The following is an 18,420-nucleotide window of genomic DNA, read 5'->3' on the forward strand; positions in this document are numbered from 1 at the left end:
TCAGAATGGACCATCCTGGATATATTCTATGATGGTCTGTCTGAATTAGCTGAGATGTCATTGGACACTTCTGCAGGTGGATCCATTCACCTAAAGAAAACGCCTGCAGAAGCTCAAGAACTCATTGACATGGTTGCTAATAACCAATTCATGTACACTTCTGAGAGGAATCCTGTGAGTAATGGGACGCCTCAGAAGAAGGGAGTTCTTAAAATTAATACTCTGAATGCCATATTGGCTCAGAATAAAATATTGACTCAGCAAGTCAACATGATTTCTCAGAGTCTGAATGGAATGCAAGCTGCATCCAACAGTACTCAAGAGGCATCTCCTGAAGAAGAAGCTTATGATCCTGAAAACCCTGCAATAGCAGAGGTGAATTACATGGGTGAACCATATGGAAACACCTATAATCCCTCATGGAGAAATCATCTAAATTTCTCATGGAAAGATCAACAAAAGCCTCAACAAGGCTTTAATAATGGTGGAAGAAACAGGTTTAGCAATAGTAAACCTTTTCCATCATCCACTCAGCAACAGACAGAAAACTCTGAATAAAATACCTCTAATTTAGCAAACTTAGTCTCTGATCTGTCCAAGGCCACTGTAAGTTTCATGAACGAAACAAGGTCCTCAATTAGAAATTTGGAGGCACAAGTGGGCCAGCTGAGTAAAAGGGTCACTGAAATCCCTCCTAGTACTCTCCCAAGCAATATAGAAGAAAATCCAAAAGGAGAGTGCAAGGCCATTGAATTGACCATCATGGCCGAACCCACAAGAGAGGAGAAGGACGTGAATCCCAAGGAGGAAGACCTCCTAGGACGTCCAGTGATCAATAAGGAGTTTCTCTTTGAGGAACCAAAGGAATCTGAGACTCATCTAGAGACCATAGAGATTCTATTGAACCTCCTTATGCCCTTCATGAGCTCTGATGAGTATTCCTCTTTTGAAGAGAATGAGGATGTCACTGAAGAACAAGTTGCCAAGTACCTTGGTGCAATCATGAAGCTGAATGCCAAATTATTTGGTATTGAGACTTGGGAAGATGAACCTCCCTTGTTCACCAATGAACTAAGTGATCTGGATCAACTGACATTGCCTCAGAAGAAACAGGATCCTGGAAAGTTCCTAATACCTTGTACCATAGGCACCATGATCTTTGAAAAGGCTTTGTGTGACCTTGGTTCAGGGATAAACCTCATGCCCCTCTCTGTAATAGAGAAACTGGGAATCTTTGGGGTGCAAGCTGCTAAAATCTCATTAGAGATGGCAGACAATTCAAGAAAACAGGCTTATGGACAAGTAGAGGACGTGTTAGTAAAGGTTGAAGGCCTTTACATCCCTGCTAACTTCATAGTCCTAGATACTGGGAAGGATGAGGATGAATCCATCATCCTTGGAAGACCCTTCCTAGCCACAGCAAGAGCTGTGATTGATGTTGACAGAGGCGAATTAGTCCTTCAATTGAATGAGGACTCCCTTGAGTTTTAAACTCAAGGACATCCTTCTGTAAACATGGAAAAGAGGCACAGTAAGCTTCTCTCAAAACAGAGTCAACCAGAGCCCCCACAGTCAAACTCTAAGTTTGGTGTTGGGAGGCCACAACTAAACTCTAAGTTTGGTGTTGGGGAGTCTCAACAATGCTCTGAACATCTGTGAGGCTCCATGAGAGCCCACTGTCAAGCTATTGACATTAAAGAAGCGCTTGTTGGGAGGCAACCCAATTTTTATTTATCTAAGTTTAATTTATTTTTATTGTTATTTCATGTTTTATTAGGTTCATGATCATGTGGAGTCACAAAATAAATATAAAAATTGAAAACGGAATCAAAAATAGCAGAAGAAAAGTCACACCTTGGAGGAGGATCTCACTGGCGTTTAAACGCCAGTAAGGAGCATCTGTCTGGCGTTCAACGCCAGAACAGAGCATGTTTCTGGCGTTGAACGCCAGAAACAAGCAGCATCCTGGCATTCAGACGCCAGAAATGCACAGTGAAGAAGAGCTGGTACTGAACACCAGAAACAAGCATCTGGCTGGCGTTCAACGCCAGAAATATGCTGCATCTGGGCGTTGAACGCCCAGAACAAGCATCAATTCGGCGTTTGAACGCCAGAATTGCATGCAAAGGCATTTTACATGCCTAATGGGTGCAGGGATGCAAATCCTTGACACCTCAGGATCTGTGGACCCCACAGGATCCCCACCTACCTCCACTCACTCTCTTCCCTCTTCTCAATGTTCATCCTCTCTTCCCAATAAACACTCTTACCCAAAACTCTTCACCAATCACCTCAATCTTTCTTCCCTATCACCACTTCACCACTCACATCATCCACTCTTCCCCATAAACCTACCTCATAAACTCCACCTACCTTCAAAATTCAAAATCAATTTTCCACCCAAAACCCACCCTTATGGCCGAACCTTACCCCCCTCCCTTCCCTATATATAGCCCTCCATTCTTCCTCATTTTCACACCACACAACCCTCTCTTCTCTTCTTGGCCGAATACACCTTTCCCTCCCCTCCTCCATATTTTCTTCTTCTTCTTCATCTATTCTTTCTTCTCTTGCTCGAGGGCGAGCAAAATTCTAAGCTTGGTGTGGTAAAAGCATAAGCTTTTTGTTTTTCCATTACCATTGATGGCACCTAAGACCGGAGAATCCTCTAGAAAAGGGAAAGGGAAGACAAAAGCTTCCACCTCCGAGTCATGGGAGATGGAAAGATTCATCTCCAAAGCTCATCAAGACCACTTCTATGATGTTGTGGCCAAGAAGAAGGTGATCCCCGAGGTCCCTTTCAAACTCAAGAGAAATGAGTATCCGGAGATCCGACATGAGATCCATAGAAGAGGTTGGAAAGTTCTAACAAACCCCATCCAACAAGTCAGAACTCTAATGGTTCAAGAGTTCTATGCTAATGCATGGATCACAAGGAACCATGATCAAAGTAAGAACCCGAACCCAAAGAATTATCTCACCATGGTTCGGGGGAATTACTTAGATTTTAGTCCGGAAAATGTAAGGTTGGCGTTCAACTTGCCAATGCTGGAAGAGAACGCACGCCCCTACACAAGGAGAGTCAACTTTGATCAAAGGTTGGACCAAGTCCTCATGGACATATGTGTGGAAGGAGCTCAATGGAAGATTGACTCAAAAGGCAAACCGGTTCAACTGAGAAGACTGGACTTTAAGGCTATAGCTAGAGGATGGTTGGAGTTCATTCAACGCTCAATCATTCCCACTAGCAACCGGTCTGAAGTTACTATAGACCGGGCCATCATGATCCATAGCATCATGATTGGAGAAGAGGTGGAGGTTCATGAGATTATACCTCAAGAACTCTACAAGGTGGCTGACAAGTCCTCCACTATGGCAAGGTTAGCTTTTCCTCACCTCATTTGCCATCTATGCAATTCGGCTGGGATTGACATAGAAGGAGACATTGCCATTGAGGAAGAGAAGCCCATCACTAAGAAAAGGATGGAGCAAACAAGAGAGCCCATTCATGGAGCTCAAGAGACGCATGAAGCTCATCACCATGAGATCCCGGAGATGCCTCAAATGCATTTTCCTCCACAAAACTATTGGGAGCAAATCAACACCTCCCTAGGAGAATTAAGTTCCAACATGGGACAATTAAGGTGGAATATCAAGAGCACTCCATCATCCTTCATGAAATTAGAGAAGATCAAAAAGCAATGAGGGAGGAGCAACAAAGACAAGGAAGAGACATAGAAGAGCTCAAGGACATCATTGGTTCCTCAAGAAGGAAACGCCACCATCACTAAGGTGGATTCATTCCTTGTTCTTAAAATTCTCTGTTTTTCGTTTTCTTTATGTTAAGTGCTTATCCATGTTTGTGTCTTATTACATGATCATTAGTAATTAGTAACTATGTCTTAAAGTTATGAATGTCCTATGAATCCATCACCTCTCTTAAATGAAAAATGTTTTAATTCAAAAGAACAAGAAGTACATGCGTTTCGAATTTATCCTTGAACTTAGTTTAATTATATTGATGTGGTGACAATGCTTCTTGTTTTCTGAATGAATGCTTGAACAGTGCATATGTCTTTTGAAGTTGTTGTTTAAAAATATTAAATATGTTGGCTCTTGAAAGAATGATGACAAGGAGACATGTTATTTGATAATCTGAAAAATCATAAAAATGATTCTTGAAGCAAGAAAAAGCAGCAAAGAACAAAGCTTGCAGAAAAAAAAATGGTGAAAAAAAATAGAGAAAAAAAAAGAGAGCAAAAGCAAGCAGAAAAAGCCAAAAGCTCTTAAAACTAAAAGGCAAGAGCAAAAAGCCAATAACCCTTAAAACCAAAAGGCAAGGGTAAATAAAAAGGATCCCAAGGCTTTGAGCATCAGTGGATAGGAGGGCCTAAAGGAATAAAATCCTGGCCTAAGCGGCTAAACCAAGCTATCCCTAACCATGTGCTTGTGGCGTGAAGGTATCAAGTGAAAACTTGAGACTGAGCGGTTAAAGTCAAGGTCCAAAGCAAAAACAGAGTGTGCTTAAGAACCCTGGACACCTCTAATTGGGGACTTTAACAAAGTTGAGTCACAATCTGAAAAGGTTCACCCAATTATGTGTCTGTGGCATTTATGTATCCGGTGGTAATACTGGAAAACAAAGTGCTTAGGGCCACGGCCAAGACTCATAAAGTAGCTGTGTTCAAGAATCATCATACTGAACTAGGAGAATAAATAACACTATCTGAACTCTGAGTTCCTATAGATGCCAATCATTCTGAACCACAATGGATAAAGTGAGATGCCAAAACTATTCAAGAGGCAAAAAGCTACAAGTCCCGCTCATCTGATTGGAGCTATGTTTCATTGATAGTTTGGAATTTATAGTATATTCTCTTCTTTTTATCCTATTTGATTTTCAGTTGCTTGGGGACAAGTAACAATTTAAGTTTGGTGTTGTGATGAGCGGATAATTTATACGCTTTTTGGCATTATTTTTAGTATGTTTTTAGTAGAATTTAGTTACTTTTAGGGATGTTTTTATTAGTTTTTATGTTAAATTCATATTTCTGGACTTCGCTATGAGTTTGTGTGTTTTTCTGTGATTTCAGGTATTTTCTGGCTGAAATTGAGGGACTTGAGCAAAAATCAGATTCAGAGGTTGAAGAAGGACTGCTGATGCTGTTGGATTCTGACCCCCCTGCACTCAAAGTAGATTTTCTGGAGCTACAGAACTCAAAATGGCTCGCTTTCAATTGCGTTGGAAAGTAGACATCTAGGGCTTTCGAGCAATATATAATAGTCTATACTTTGGCTGAGTTTAGATGATGTAAAAGGGCGTTGAACGCCAGTTCTACGCTGCTGTCTGGAGTTAAACGCCAGAAACACATTACAAACCAGAGTTGAACGCCAGAAACACGTTACAACCTGGCGTTCAACACCAAAAGAAGCCTCTGCACGTGTAACATTCAAGCTCAGCCCAAGCACACACCAAGTGGGCCCCGGAAGTAGATTTATGCATCAATTACTTACTTCTGTAAACCCTAGTAACTAGTTTATTATAAATAGAACTTTTTACTATTGTATTAGACATCCTGGATTGTATTTTTTATCCTGTGATCACATTTTGGGGGCTGGCCTCTCGGCCATGCCTGAACCTTTCACTTATATATTTTTCACGGTAGAGTTTCTACACTCCATAGATTAAGGTGTGGAGCTCTGCTGTTCCTCACGAATTAATGCAAAGTACTACTGTTTTTCTATTCAATTCAACTTATTCCACTTCTAAAATATTCATTCGCACTTCAACATGAATGTGATGAACGTGACAATCATCATCATTCTCCCACGAACGCGTGCCTGACAACCACTTCCGTTCCACTTTAGATTGGATGATTATCTCTTGGATCTCTTAATCAGAATCTTCGTGGTATAAGCTAGATTGATGGCGGCATTCATGAGAATCCGAAAAGTCTAAACCTTGTCTGTGGTATTCCGAGTAGGATTCTGGGATTGAATGACTGTGACGAACTTCAAACTCGCGAGTGCTGGGCGTAGTGACAGACGCAAAAGGAGGGTGAATCCTATTCTAGTATGATCGAGAACCTCAGATGATTAGCCGTGCCGTGACAGAGCATTTGGACCATTTTCACAAGAGGATGGGATGCAGCCATTGACCACGGTGATGCCTCCAGATGATTAGCCATGCAGTGACAGCACATCGGACCATTTTCACAGAGAGGATGAAAAGTAGCCATTGACAATGGTGATGTCCTTACATAAAGCCAGCCATGGAAAGGAGTAGGACTGATTGGATGAAGACAGCAGGAAAGCAGAAGTTTAGAGGGACGAAAGCATCTCTATACGCTTATCTGAAATTCTCACCAATGATATACATAAGTATTTCTATCTTTATTTTCTGTTTATCTATTATTTTATTTTCGAAAACTCCATAACTATTTGATATCTGCCTGACTGAGATTTACAAGGTGACCATAGCTTGCTTCATACCAACAATCTCCGTGGGATCGACCCTTACTCACATAAGGTTTTATTACTTGGACGACCCAGTGCACTTGCTGGTTAGTTGTATCGAAGTTGTGAATGAAAAACGATTTATTAAGACGTGCGTACAGAGTTTTTAGGCGCCGTTGCCTGAGATCATAATTTCGTGCACCATATCCCAAGGACATTGATCAGTGATGGGGTAGCCACTTCTGCAATAGATAGCTAGATTCAATTTTGCAGAGGTACGGAGTCCGTCATAAAGTAACAATCTCCTATCATCCACAGACAAGTGGACAAGCTGAGGCATCAAATAGGGAGCTCAAAAGGGTCTTGGAGAAGATAGTGAACAACTCTAGGAAGGATTGGGCAATGAAGCTTGATGATGCACTCTGGGCATACAGGACAGCTTTTAAGACCCCTATTGGAATGTCTCCTTACTAATTGGTCTATGGTAAAGCATGTCATCTATCAGTAGAATTAGAGCACAGAGCGTGCTGGGCAACGAGATTCCTAAATTTGATGTCAGGGCTGCAGGAGAGAAAAGATTGCTCCAACTGAATGAACTAGATGAGTTCCGGCATACTGCCTATGAGAATGCCAAAGTTTACAAGGAAAGAGTCAAGAAATGGCATGATAGGAAGATGGCCTTTAGAGTTTTTGAACCTGGCCAGAAGGTTTTACTTTTCAATTATAGACTCAAGATCTTTCCTGGGAAGCTCAAGTCACATGGTCAAGACCCTTTATGGTCACTGGAGTATCACCATATGGTCATGTAAAACTTTAAGGCAGGAATTTAGATAAAAGATTCATAGTTAATGGCTAGAGAATAAAGCACCATCTAGGAGATGAGATCGAGCAAGGGAACTCCACCCTCTTACTGACATGACAACAATGAATGTCAAGCTAATGACAATAAAGAAGCGCTTGTTGGGAGGCAACCCAGCCATATAAATCCTATATTTTACATTCCCTTTGTTTTATTTTACTTTTGTTATTTGAGTTCGATTTCATATGATGATGTTTTCTATTTATTTTCAAAGTTTTCTCATTTTACTAACGTTTGTGATCATGCGTAGTACTTGGCCCAGAAACAGAAAGGCACAACAGGACAAACAGAACGCCCTGGAGAACACCCTTACTGGCATTGAACGCCAGTTTGGGCATTCAGCGCTAGGGGGAAGAGGTGGAGTTGGACATTTAACGTCCAATTGGGAATGTCCATGGTCCATCTTTGGCGTTCAACGCCCATTCCTGGCGTTCAACGCCAGATTCCAAGAAAAAAAACCCTTTCTGCGTTCAACGCCGGAACTGGCGTTCAACACTGCGAGAAGGGAAGCTCCATTCATATCTTTTTTATTTCACTCATATCATATCTTTTTGCTTCACTCATATGCTTTCATTCATATCTTTTTTATTTCAACCAAATCATATCTTTTTTATTCACCCATATCTTTTCATCATATCTTTTTTTATTTCATTCTTATCTTTCCAACTAAACTCTTTATACATCAAATTTTGACTCCACATTCTCCATAATCCCTCCCATAACCGAATTCACTACTCCCCACACCTATATATACGCGCCCTCCCTTCACTTCTCCCACACCCTCTCCCTCTTCTTCCTCTTTCTTCTGCCCTTACTTTATATTTCTTTCTTTACATCTCTTTGCTCAGGGACGAGCAAAATTTTTAAGTTTGGTGTTGAGGATGCTCCATTTTTTTCACTTTTTCATCCTCCATGGCAGCAAAGGCTGGGGTATCAACCTCAAGGAAGAGGAAAGAAAGACCTCCCTCAACAGTCACTTATAAGCCTTACCGGTTTTACACCAAGCTTCATGAGGAACACTACTACAATGTAGTAAGCAAGAAAATAGTAATCCCGAAAGTAAAATTCGAACTGAAGGCTGATGAATATCCGAAAATTCAAGAGCAAATTCGAATTATGAGATGGGAAAATTTGGCCAATCCCGTAATTGAAGTTGGAGTTCTAAAAGTCCGAGAATTTTATGCAAATCTATGGATGACAGACAAACAACAGAAAGAGCACCCCGAGTTCAATTTATGGCGCACTATGGTCCGATGGAAGACCCTGCAGTTCAGAATAAAAAAGTGAGGGCAGTCTTCAAGCTACCCCCATTAAAGGATGACCCTGACTCTTTTAATAGGAGAGCATAAACTGATCTGAGGCTAGATCAAGTCCGTAAGGGCATATGTCTTTCCGGAGCACAATGGAAAAACGACAAAAAAGGTCAACCATTCCAACTAAGAAGGAATGATTTCAATCTTGTTGCTAGAGGATGGCTGGAGTTCATTCAGCGTTCTATCTTCCTACTAGCAACCACTCTGAGGTTACTGTAAGGAGAGCTGTGATGATCCACTGTATTATGCTTGGCAATGAAGTGGAAGTTTATCAATTGATCCCTTGTGAGATGTATAAGATCACAGCAAAGACCTCAACCCTCTCTAGGCTGGCTTTTCCCATCTCATCTCTCGCTTGTGTCAAGAGGCAAAAGTTCAGATTAATAGAGATATATTTATTGCAGTGGACAGCCCAATCACCAAGAAGAGCATGGAATACACTAGGGAACTCGCTCAAGCACCAATTCAGAAGCCAGTCTCCCCTGCTAAGAGAAAGCAGCCTGAGTGGCCTCAAGAACAAAGTATCCCTCCACGCGAATACTAGACTCAACTGGCAGTATCCATTGGACAGTTGATATCCACTAAGGACCAACTAAAAGAAGAACACAGAGGCCATTTACTCATTCTTCATAAGCTGACTGAGGAGCAAAAGAAGCAAGGGTGCAAATTAGAAGAGTTGAAGCACCAGAAAGGATCCTCCAGAGAAAGCAGCAACCACCATGACTGAGGTGGTTGAGTTTCATCTCCTTTATCTTATCTCTGTTTGCATATTGTGTTTTATTTTCTGTTTTTCAATTTGGAGTTACATGATTACTATTAGGATTTTTTGCTTTCTAGTTTAGTAGTTAATTTCAAAAATTTTCAGTTATTCTCTTTTAAGATGTCTCATGTATTTCCTATTAAACTTAAATAAAATTTTAAGGAGGAGAGTAATAATAAAATGCATGAGATCTTGAGTTATATTATAAGTTATTCTATTTACTTTGACGTGGTGGCCTTATCTCTATTTTCTGAATGTATGAATTAACTGTGCATACTTGATGTTGGGGTTGGGCATATTAGTTCTTGAAGGAATAAGAATTTAGAAAAATATTATTGGTTCTTTGAAATATCAAAAAGATTGATTCTTGAAGCAAGAAAAACAACAAAAAGAAAATCAAAAGAAAAATCAAAAGAAGAAAAGGTCTAAGGCTTTGATCATCAATGGTTAGGAGGGTCAAAATTGATCTAAAAAGCTCAAAAGAGTTGTTACCCCTAAGGCCCTAACTATATGCTTGTGGTGTGAAGGTGTCAGGTAAACCCTTGAGACTGAACACTTAAAGTCGTGACCAAATGCTATTAAAGAGTACGCTTAAGGCTATGAGCACCACTGTTTGGGAATAAAAGCAATGCAAAAGTCGAATCCAAAAGGTTCCCCCAGTTAAGTGCTTGTGGTGTTTATGTATCAAGTTAAGCTTGAAAATAAAACATTTAGAGTCACGGCTAGGCTCAAAGGTGCAAAGCACCAAAAGAAAACAAAAGCTGTGTTCAAGAATAAAAAAGAACTTAAAGAAAGGGGATCAATAATGTCATCCGAATTCTAGTTCTAAAGGATGCCAATAGTTCTGAGCTTCAAAGGAAAGTGAGATGCCAAAACTATTCAAAAATAGAGTGTTAATAGCTCCATTCAAGTGATTAGATATGCGCATGAATGATAACTCTAATCTTATGTATTTTTCTCTTCCATTTGGTCCTATCTTGTTTTTGGTTGCTTGAGTACAAGCAACAGTTTAAGTTTAGTGTTGTGATGCGTGAGCATCTTATACATTTTTCTAGTTGTTTTTGTAGTGTTTTTAGTTGGATTTTATTAAGTTTTATTATGTTTTAGTGCAAAATTCATCTTTGGATGCGATTTTGAGTTTTTGTGGTTTTTTTTTTATGATTTTAAGTAAATTTCGGGCGAATTTGACAAAGTCTTGTGCAAAGACGAAGAAAGGATAGCAGATGCTGTCAATCCTAATCTCCTTGCATTCCAACGACCATAACTTGAGCTACAGAGGTCCAATTGGCGCAGTCTTAACGGTGTTAGAAAGCTAATTTTCAGATCTTTCCAATAATATATAATAGTCTATACATTTTTTTTTGGAATAACTACCAATTCAGGTGCTAAACGCCAAGCCTGGCATTTAGCTCCCAGGAAGGAGTAACTCCTAACACTGAATGCCCAAACTGGCGTTCAACATTAGCCAGGGAGCAAGGGACCAGAACGCACTCCTCCCCTATGGGCGTTCAACGCCTAGATTGGCGTTGAACACCAGTGATGAGCGGATATTTTATACGCTTTTTGGCATCATTTTCATATAGTTTTTAGCATGTTTTATTTAAGTTTTATTAAGTTTTCATAGGTTTTAGTGTAAAATTTATATTTTTGGATTCTACTTTGAGTTTGTGTATTTTTCTACAATTTCAGGTATTTTCTGGCTGAAATTGAGAAATTGGAGCAGAAGTCTGATTTAGAGACAGAGAAAGCATTGCAGATGCCATCCAGATCTGACCTCCTTGCACTCAAAAGAGCTTTTTTGGAGCTACAAAAGTCCAAATGGAGCATTTTTAACGGCTATAAAAAGTTGACTTTCAGAACTTTCCAGGAATGTATAATAGTTTACACTTTGCTTCAGAATAGAAGGCCCAAAACTGGCGTTCAACGCCAGCCGCCTGCTCCATTCCAAGCATCCAGTGCCCAAAGGAGGAGACCAGCGTCCAAACACCCAAAGAGGACCCCCTAGCCAGTAAAGGCCTTCTAGCACGTGGATCTCAATCAAGCTCAGCCCAAACACTCACCAAGTGGGCCCCAGAAGTAGATTTTAGCACTAAAAAGACTGTTTTTCCCTTCTTATGTAATCCTTAGTCATTAGTTTAGTATTTAAGCGACATTTTACATAATCTCTAGACTTTTCAGCCATATTTTTGTTTATGATTGTATTTTCTATCAGTATGAGTTTCTAAACCTCCTAGGTTGAGGGGATGAGCCCTGTTGAGTTTTATGGATTAATAAAAGTACTATTGTTCTTTCTTAATTTGTATTTGATTCTCTATTCTAAGATGTATTTTCGTTCTTCATCAATATGAATGTGTTGAACTGGCATAAGGTTATCACATTCTACATGGGTTTAGAGTGAGTCTTTCATCGGACAATGATGAACCACCAGCTTGATTATACATCTCTTAGACGGCTAATCCACGACTTCGTTGGGGACTTCTCGAGAAAACAGTTCAGCCGAAGTATGGGGAGATTAGGGTCTTTGTGGTAGAGGCTAGAACCCTAAAGCTCAGCATCCTGTGATCTGAAAGATTCGACCTTGTCTGTGATATTTTGAGTAGGATCACCAAACAAAATGGACTACAGGAGCTTTACCCTCAATCAGAATGGATCCACACTAATCCTGGGATTCAGATATGGAAGAGTATTGGCGGCTGCTCAAACCAGCGTCAATCACATACGGCCTGCCATAGAAGAAATCATTCACAATTGAAGAAGACAATAATACCAGAGTTAAACCAGAAGGATAAAGCATCTCTAAGCCTTAACCATCTTCTTATCACTGGTTACATTCGAATTCACAAAGTATTTTATACCCTTTTTTCTTTAATTCCTTTTATGCTTTCAACCAAATCCAATAAATTCCTACTCATCTGACTAAGATCTGCAAGATAACCATAGCTTGCTTCAAACCATAATCCTCGTGGGATCAACCCTGACTCACTCAGGTATTACTTGGACGACCTAGTGCACTTGCTGGTTCAAATGTACAAAGCGTGGGGATTTGTGCACCAGCCAGCAAGTTGCCGAAGCATTCACCAAGTAGGTCCCCAAAGTGGATTTTAGCACTCCTTAGACTTATCTTATCTTACCTTTGTAATTTTTAATTTAAAGTAATATCTTTTAGGTTTAGCATTTACTATTTAAAGAGGAGATCACTTAGGTTTAATCATTCAGATCTTTTTATATACTTTTGTTTTCTCTGTAAGTCATGAGCAACTAAACCTCCTGGTTAAGGTTAGGAGCTCTGTTTATTTCTATGAATTAATATTATTACTTTTCTATTTTAATAGATGTTTGATTCTATTCTAAGGTGTGACTCGAACTACAGCTTGAGAACACACCTCCTAGACGGCTAATCCACAACTCGTCGGGGACATGGGAACATCTGTTCAGCCGGGATCTGGAATGATTAGAGCCTTTGTGGTATAAACTAGAATATAGAACTTCACCCTCTGATTCGAAAGTAACCAACCTTGTATGTGGCATTTTAGTAGGATAAGAGGAGATTAATCACTAAGGGATTAGGATTAATCACTTATAGTTTACCATGGAATGAATCATTCATTGTTAAAGTAGTTAGTAAGAAGTGTTAATCCGGAAAGATAAATATCTCTGAGACCTTAACTGTTTTCTCATCATTGTCTTACTCCAATTCTGTTTATTTGCTTTCTTTACTTGCCAATTTACTGTTTATGTGTTTACAAAAACAACCACCTTTTACTGTTCGCCTTACTAAGTCTAGCAATATAACTATTGCTTGCTCAATCCAACAATCCTCGTGGGATCGACCCTCACTCACCTAAGGTATTACTTGGACGACCCGGTGCATTTGCCGGTGAAGTTGTGCGAGTTCTAGTTTCGCGCACTAGTAACTTTGGTGCCATATCATGTGTTTTGATGCCAAATTACCGTCGGGTTTGTTCGCTGGTAAATTCTATGGTAGTTTTTTTTGTTTAGCATAGTTAAACCACAATTCGTAGCCAAATTAAAATTCTTATTAACAAAATTAGGGCAGAAATTCAAAATTATTAGAAATCAACAAATTATTTTATTAAAAATAAATGGTTTGAATATAATAAAATGTCACAGAAATAAAATACAACAAATTAGACATAAAAAAATTAAATTTCTAAACCCTACAGATCCCAATAATCGTCGTTGTCGTCTTCCCCCTGCGGGTGGCAGAGTAGGTGCTGAAGTCAGTGCCCACCAGTAGTGTTGCCACTGGTTCCTGCAGTGCCACTGCCTCTAGTCGCATCTGCTTGTTGTACACCTCTATATGCTCTCGGAAACGATCAAGCTACTCTAGCTTCTCCATCAGGTTTGATCAGACTGCTTTGTTTGTTGGTGAAGCTTCTGTGTCACCTTCTGCACCTCCTCCCTCAAGTCGACAACTTCCTGGAGATCGGCAGTGCTGGTGTCAAAAGCAGAGGGAGAGGAAGTTGCCATTGCAAAGGAGCGGAGGCCACTGGTGAAGAACGAACCTAACCCGAAGCGGCAATTCTTTGGGAGGTTCAGAGGTAGTCTCACGCCAAACTCTATCAGGATTTACCACTGAAGTCTCAGAGTCGGCTTCATCTTTCCCACTAGGCGGCTGAGATTTCTGGGTTGTGACCTCCAATCTCTATATCTAATCCCCCCGTGTCACACATGTTGTAATTAGGATAACAATTAATTGACTTTATGTCAAATAAATTTGAAACTTAGAATTAATTGAATCTTACATAATGGGCGGCAGACCACTCGTCAGCAAATATCTCCTTGTTGGCCTTTAAGGTATAGGTATACTTGAAGGTCTCTACTAGTGTCACCTCACGATCCAATGACTTGGACTACACATATTCAAATCAACCAATAAAATAAATCAACAAACAAATAATTCAAGTAACTATTAACAAACATTACCAAACTACTTACTAGTCTGCTCTTCGTCTTTATGAAGGTCGCCGACCCACCCGTATACTTCGACGACCTCGGCGAAGCCCTGTTAGCGATGTTCGTCAGACGGCGACACTTGAACCCCTCATCCTTTCTAAAATAGGCCTCCAGTTCCTTCTTGATAGATGGACAGATCTAGGTTGTTAGGTGGTCACGCCCCTGACAAATGTCGCTCAACATCTGCTGAAGTTGTTTAGCTACCCGGTGGTTGTAGATCTTCCTGATCATGAGATTATGTTCTGTATCCTATATGAATTTCAACTCTGCAAAGTGATTCAACAATGTTAGTTAGTCAAAATAAAATACAGTTTAAATATAGTTAATTCAATAATATTAGGTTTTTACCCCCTACTTCTGAAAGCATCGCTCTCTAGTCTCAACAAGGATCTTCATGTAGCTCGGCCATATGGGTGATCATACATAGAGTTAATCACCTCGGAGATCGCTGATGAGCGGATAATTTATACGCTTTTTGGCATTGTTTTTAGGCAGTTTTTAGTATGTTTTAGTTAGTTTTTATTATATTTTTATTAGTTTTTAAATAAAAATTATATTTCTGGACTTTACTATGAGTTTGTGTATTTTTCTATGATTTCAGGTATTTTCTGGCTGAAATTGAGGGACCTGAGCAAAAATCTTATTCAGAGGCTGAAAAAGGACTACAGATGCTGCTGGATTCTGACCTCTCTGCACTCGAAGTGGATTTTCTAGAGCTACAGAAGCCCAATTGGCGCGCTCTCAATTGTGTTGGAAAGTAGACATCCTGGGCTTTCCCGCAATATATAATAGTTTATACTTTGCTCGAGATTTGATGGCCCAAACCGGTGTTCCAAGTCAGTATAAAAATTCTGGCGTCAAAACGCTAGAACTGGCATAAAAGTTGGAGTTAAACGCCCAAACTGGCACAAAAGCTGGCGTTTTACTCCAAGAAAAGTATCTACACGTGAAAGCTTCAATACTCAGCCCAAGAACACACCAAGTGGGCCCGAAAGAAGATTTCTGCATTAATTACCTATTTCTGTAAACCCTAGGCTACTAGTTTGCTATAAATAAGACATTTTGCTATTGTATTTTAGATACCTTTACACACTTTTCATCTTTGGAACTTATATGTTCACATTTGAGGCTGGCCTCACGGCCATGCCTAGACCTTTTTGTTCTTATGTATTTTCAACGGTGGAGTTTCTACACACCATAGATTAAGGTGTGGAGCTCGGCTGTTCATCATGAATTAATACAAAGTACTATTATTTTTCTATTCAATTCACGCCTATGTCTTCTCCAAGATTTACTCTCGTACTTAATTCAGTTAAGTCAGAATGAAGGGGTGACCCGTGACAATCACCCAATCTTCGTTACTAGCTTAGCCAAGGTCGCGTGCCTAACAACCACAAAGCGATCTACATGATGTTCAACGTAGTCATTGGACGACAGCTGGAGTATACTCTCTTGGGTTTCTAATCTAAGATTAGAACCTTCGTGGTATAGGCTAGAATCATTAGTGGCCATTCCTGAGATCCGGAAAGTCTAAACCTTGTCTGTGGTATTCCGAGTAGGATCTGGGAAGGGATGACTGTGACGAGCTTCAAACTCGCGAGTGTTGGGCGTAGTGACAGACGCAAAAGGATCAATGGATCCTATTCCAACATGATCGAGAACCGACAGATGATTAGCCGTGCGGTGACAGCGCATTTGGACCATTTTCACTGAGAGGACGGGAAGTAGCCATTGACAACGGTGATGCCCAACATAAAGCTTGCCATGGAAAGGAGTATGAATGATTGGATGAAGGCAATAGGAAAGCAGAGGTTCAGAAGGAACAAAGCATCTTCATACGCTTATCTGAAATTCTCACCAATGAATTACATAAGTATCTCTATCTTACTTTATATTTTATTCATCTTTTAATTATCAATTCTCCATAACCATTTGAATCCGCCTGACTGAGATTTACAAGATGACCATAGCTTTCTTCAAGCTGACAATCTCCGTGGGATCGACCCTTACTCACGTAAGGTTTATTACTTGGACGACCCAGTACACTTGCTGGTTAGTTGTGCGGAGTTATGACAAAGAGTTGAGATTACAATTGTGCGTACCAAGTTGCTGGCGCCATTGATGATCACAATTTCATGCACCAAGTTTTTGGCGCCATTGCCGGGGATTGTTCGAGTTTGGACAACTGACGGTTCATTTTGTTGCTCAAATTAGGTAATTTTATTTTATGGTTTTTACTTTTTATTTTTCGAAAAATTTCAAAAAAAAATTTCTATTATGTTTTTTAGAGTTTTTAAGAATGAATTCTAGAGTTTCATGATGATCTGTTGAAGTTTGGCTGGCTGTAAAGCCATGTCTAATCTTTTGGACCGAGGTTTCAACTTATCATCACAAGAGCTTGTTGATTTCTATCAATCTTGCTGTTGAAAGTAATGATCTGCTAAAACTTGGCTGGCCATTGGCCATGTCTAGTGTTTTGGACCGAAGCTTTCATTGAAAGCTTGGCTAGCTAGTAAGTCATGTCTAATTCCTGGACCGGAGTTTGAGACTAACATTGCATGATTCTTGGAATTCTCATTAAGAATTTTGAATTCCTTATTTTCTCTTTTTTTTAACTAATTTTCAAAAAAATACAAAAAAAAATTATAAAATCATAAAAACAAAAAAGATTTTGTGTTTCTTGTTTGAGTCTAGTGTCTAATTTTAAGTTTGGTGTCAATTGCATGTCTTTATTCTTCTAATTTTTGAAAATTACATGCATTATGTTCTTCATTGATCTTCAAGTTATTCTTGATGATTTCCTTGCTCTAATCTTTAAATTATCTTGTTTTGTGTTTTTTGTTGTTTCTCATATGCATCTTCAATTTGTTAGTGTCTCTAATATGAAAACTTCTAAGTTTGGTGTCTTGCATGCATTGTTGATTTAATCTTAGTTTTCCATGATTAGTTGCATTTTGATTATTTCTCATCATAAAAAAATTCAAAAAATTTTCAAAATTATGTCTTTTCAAGACAATAATACAGAGAATTGAAGATTCAGAACAGACAGCAGATGAATTACATAGAAAAAGCTGGGCGTTCAAAATGCCCAGTAAGGAAGGAAAACCTGGCTGGGCGTTAAACACCCAAAAAGGTAGCATTTTGGGCGTTAAACGCCAGAATGGATACCATTCTGGGCGTTTAACGCCAGGATGGCACAAGAGGGAAGATTTTGTTTTTAAATCAAATCTTTTTCAAATTTTCATAATTTTTCAAAATCAATTTCTTTCCATTTTTTTATTTTCGAAAATCCTTGCTACAATTAATGATTTAATTCAAAATTTTCAAGTTGTTACTTGCCTATTAAGAAAGGATCAAATTTTAAATTCTAGAATCATTTCTTCTAATTTCTTGTTAGTCAAGTAATCAACTTTAATTTTAAAACTTTCTTTTTTAATTTGATTTTCAATCATATCTTCTTAATCATATCTTCTCAATCACATCTTTTTCAAAATAATCTCTTCCTTTTTGCTGTAAGAGACAGAGTTAGGATATGGTTGGACTCACAACCTAAAGAAAGCCTGAACTCTTGGAAAAAGCTAGTCAATGCCTTCTTGGCAAAGTTCTTTCTACCTCAAAAATTGAGTAAGCATAGAGTGGAAGTCCAAACCTTCAGACAGAAAGAAGGTGAATCCCTCTATGAAGCTTGGGAAAGATACAAGGAATTGATCAAAAGGTGTCCTTCTGACATGCTTTCTGAATGGATCATCATAGGTATCTTCTATGATGGTCTGTCTGAACTGTCCAAGATGTCGTTGGACAGCTCTGCTGGAGGATCTCTTCATCTGAAGAAGACGCCTGCAGAAGCTCAGGAACTCATTGAGATGGTTGTAAATAACCAATTCATGTACACTTTTGAAAGAAACCCTGTGAATAATAGAACAAATCAGAAGAAATGAGTTCTTGAGATTGATAATCTAAATGCCATATTGGCTCAGAACAAAATATTGACTCAGCAAGTCAATATGATTTCTCAGATTCTGTCTGGAATGCAAGCAACAACAGGCAGTACCAAA

General features: G+C 39.3%; 1 non-coding gene across 1 annotated transcript; it reads right to left on the reverse strand.

Annotated features, from left to right (window-relative positions):
- Positions 1-17,991: 17,991 nt before the first annotated feature.
- On the reverse strand, positions 17,992-18,099 carry LOC148546334 (small nucleolar RNA R71). The gene has a single exon (XR_015900310.1). It is a non-coding gene; the product is annotated as a small nucleolar RNA R71 (small nucleolar RNA).
- Positions 18,100-18,420: the final 321 nt, after the last annotated feature.

Source organism: Arachis ipaensis, chromosome B9 (assembly GCF_059453495.1).
Source record: "Arachis ipaensis isolate K30076 ecotype BB chromosome B9, ASM5945349v1, whole genome shotgun sequence".
NCBI lineage: Eukaryota > Viridiplantae > Streptophyta > Magnoliopsida > Fabales > Fabaceae > Arachis > Arachis ipaensis.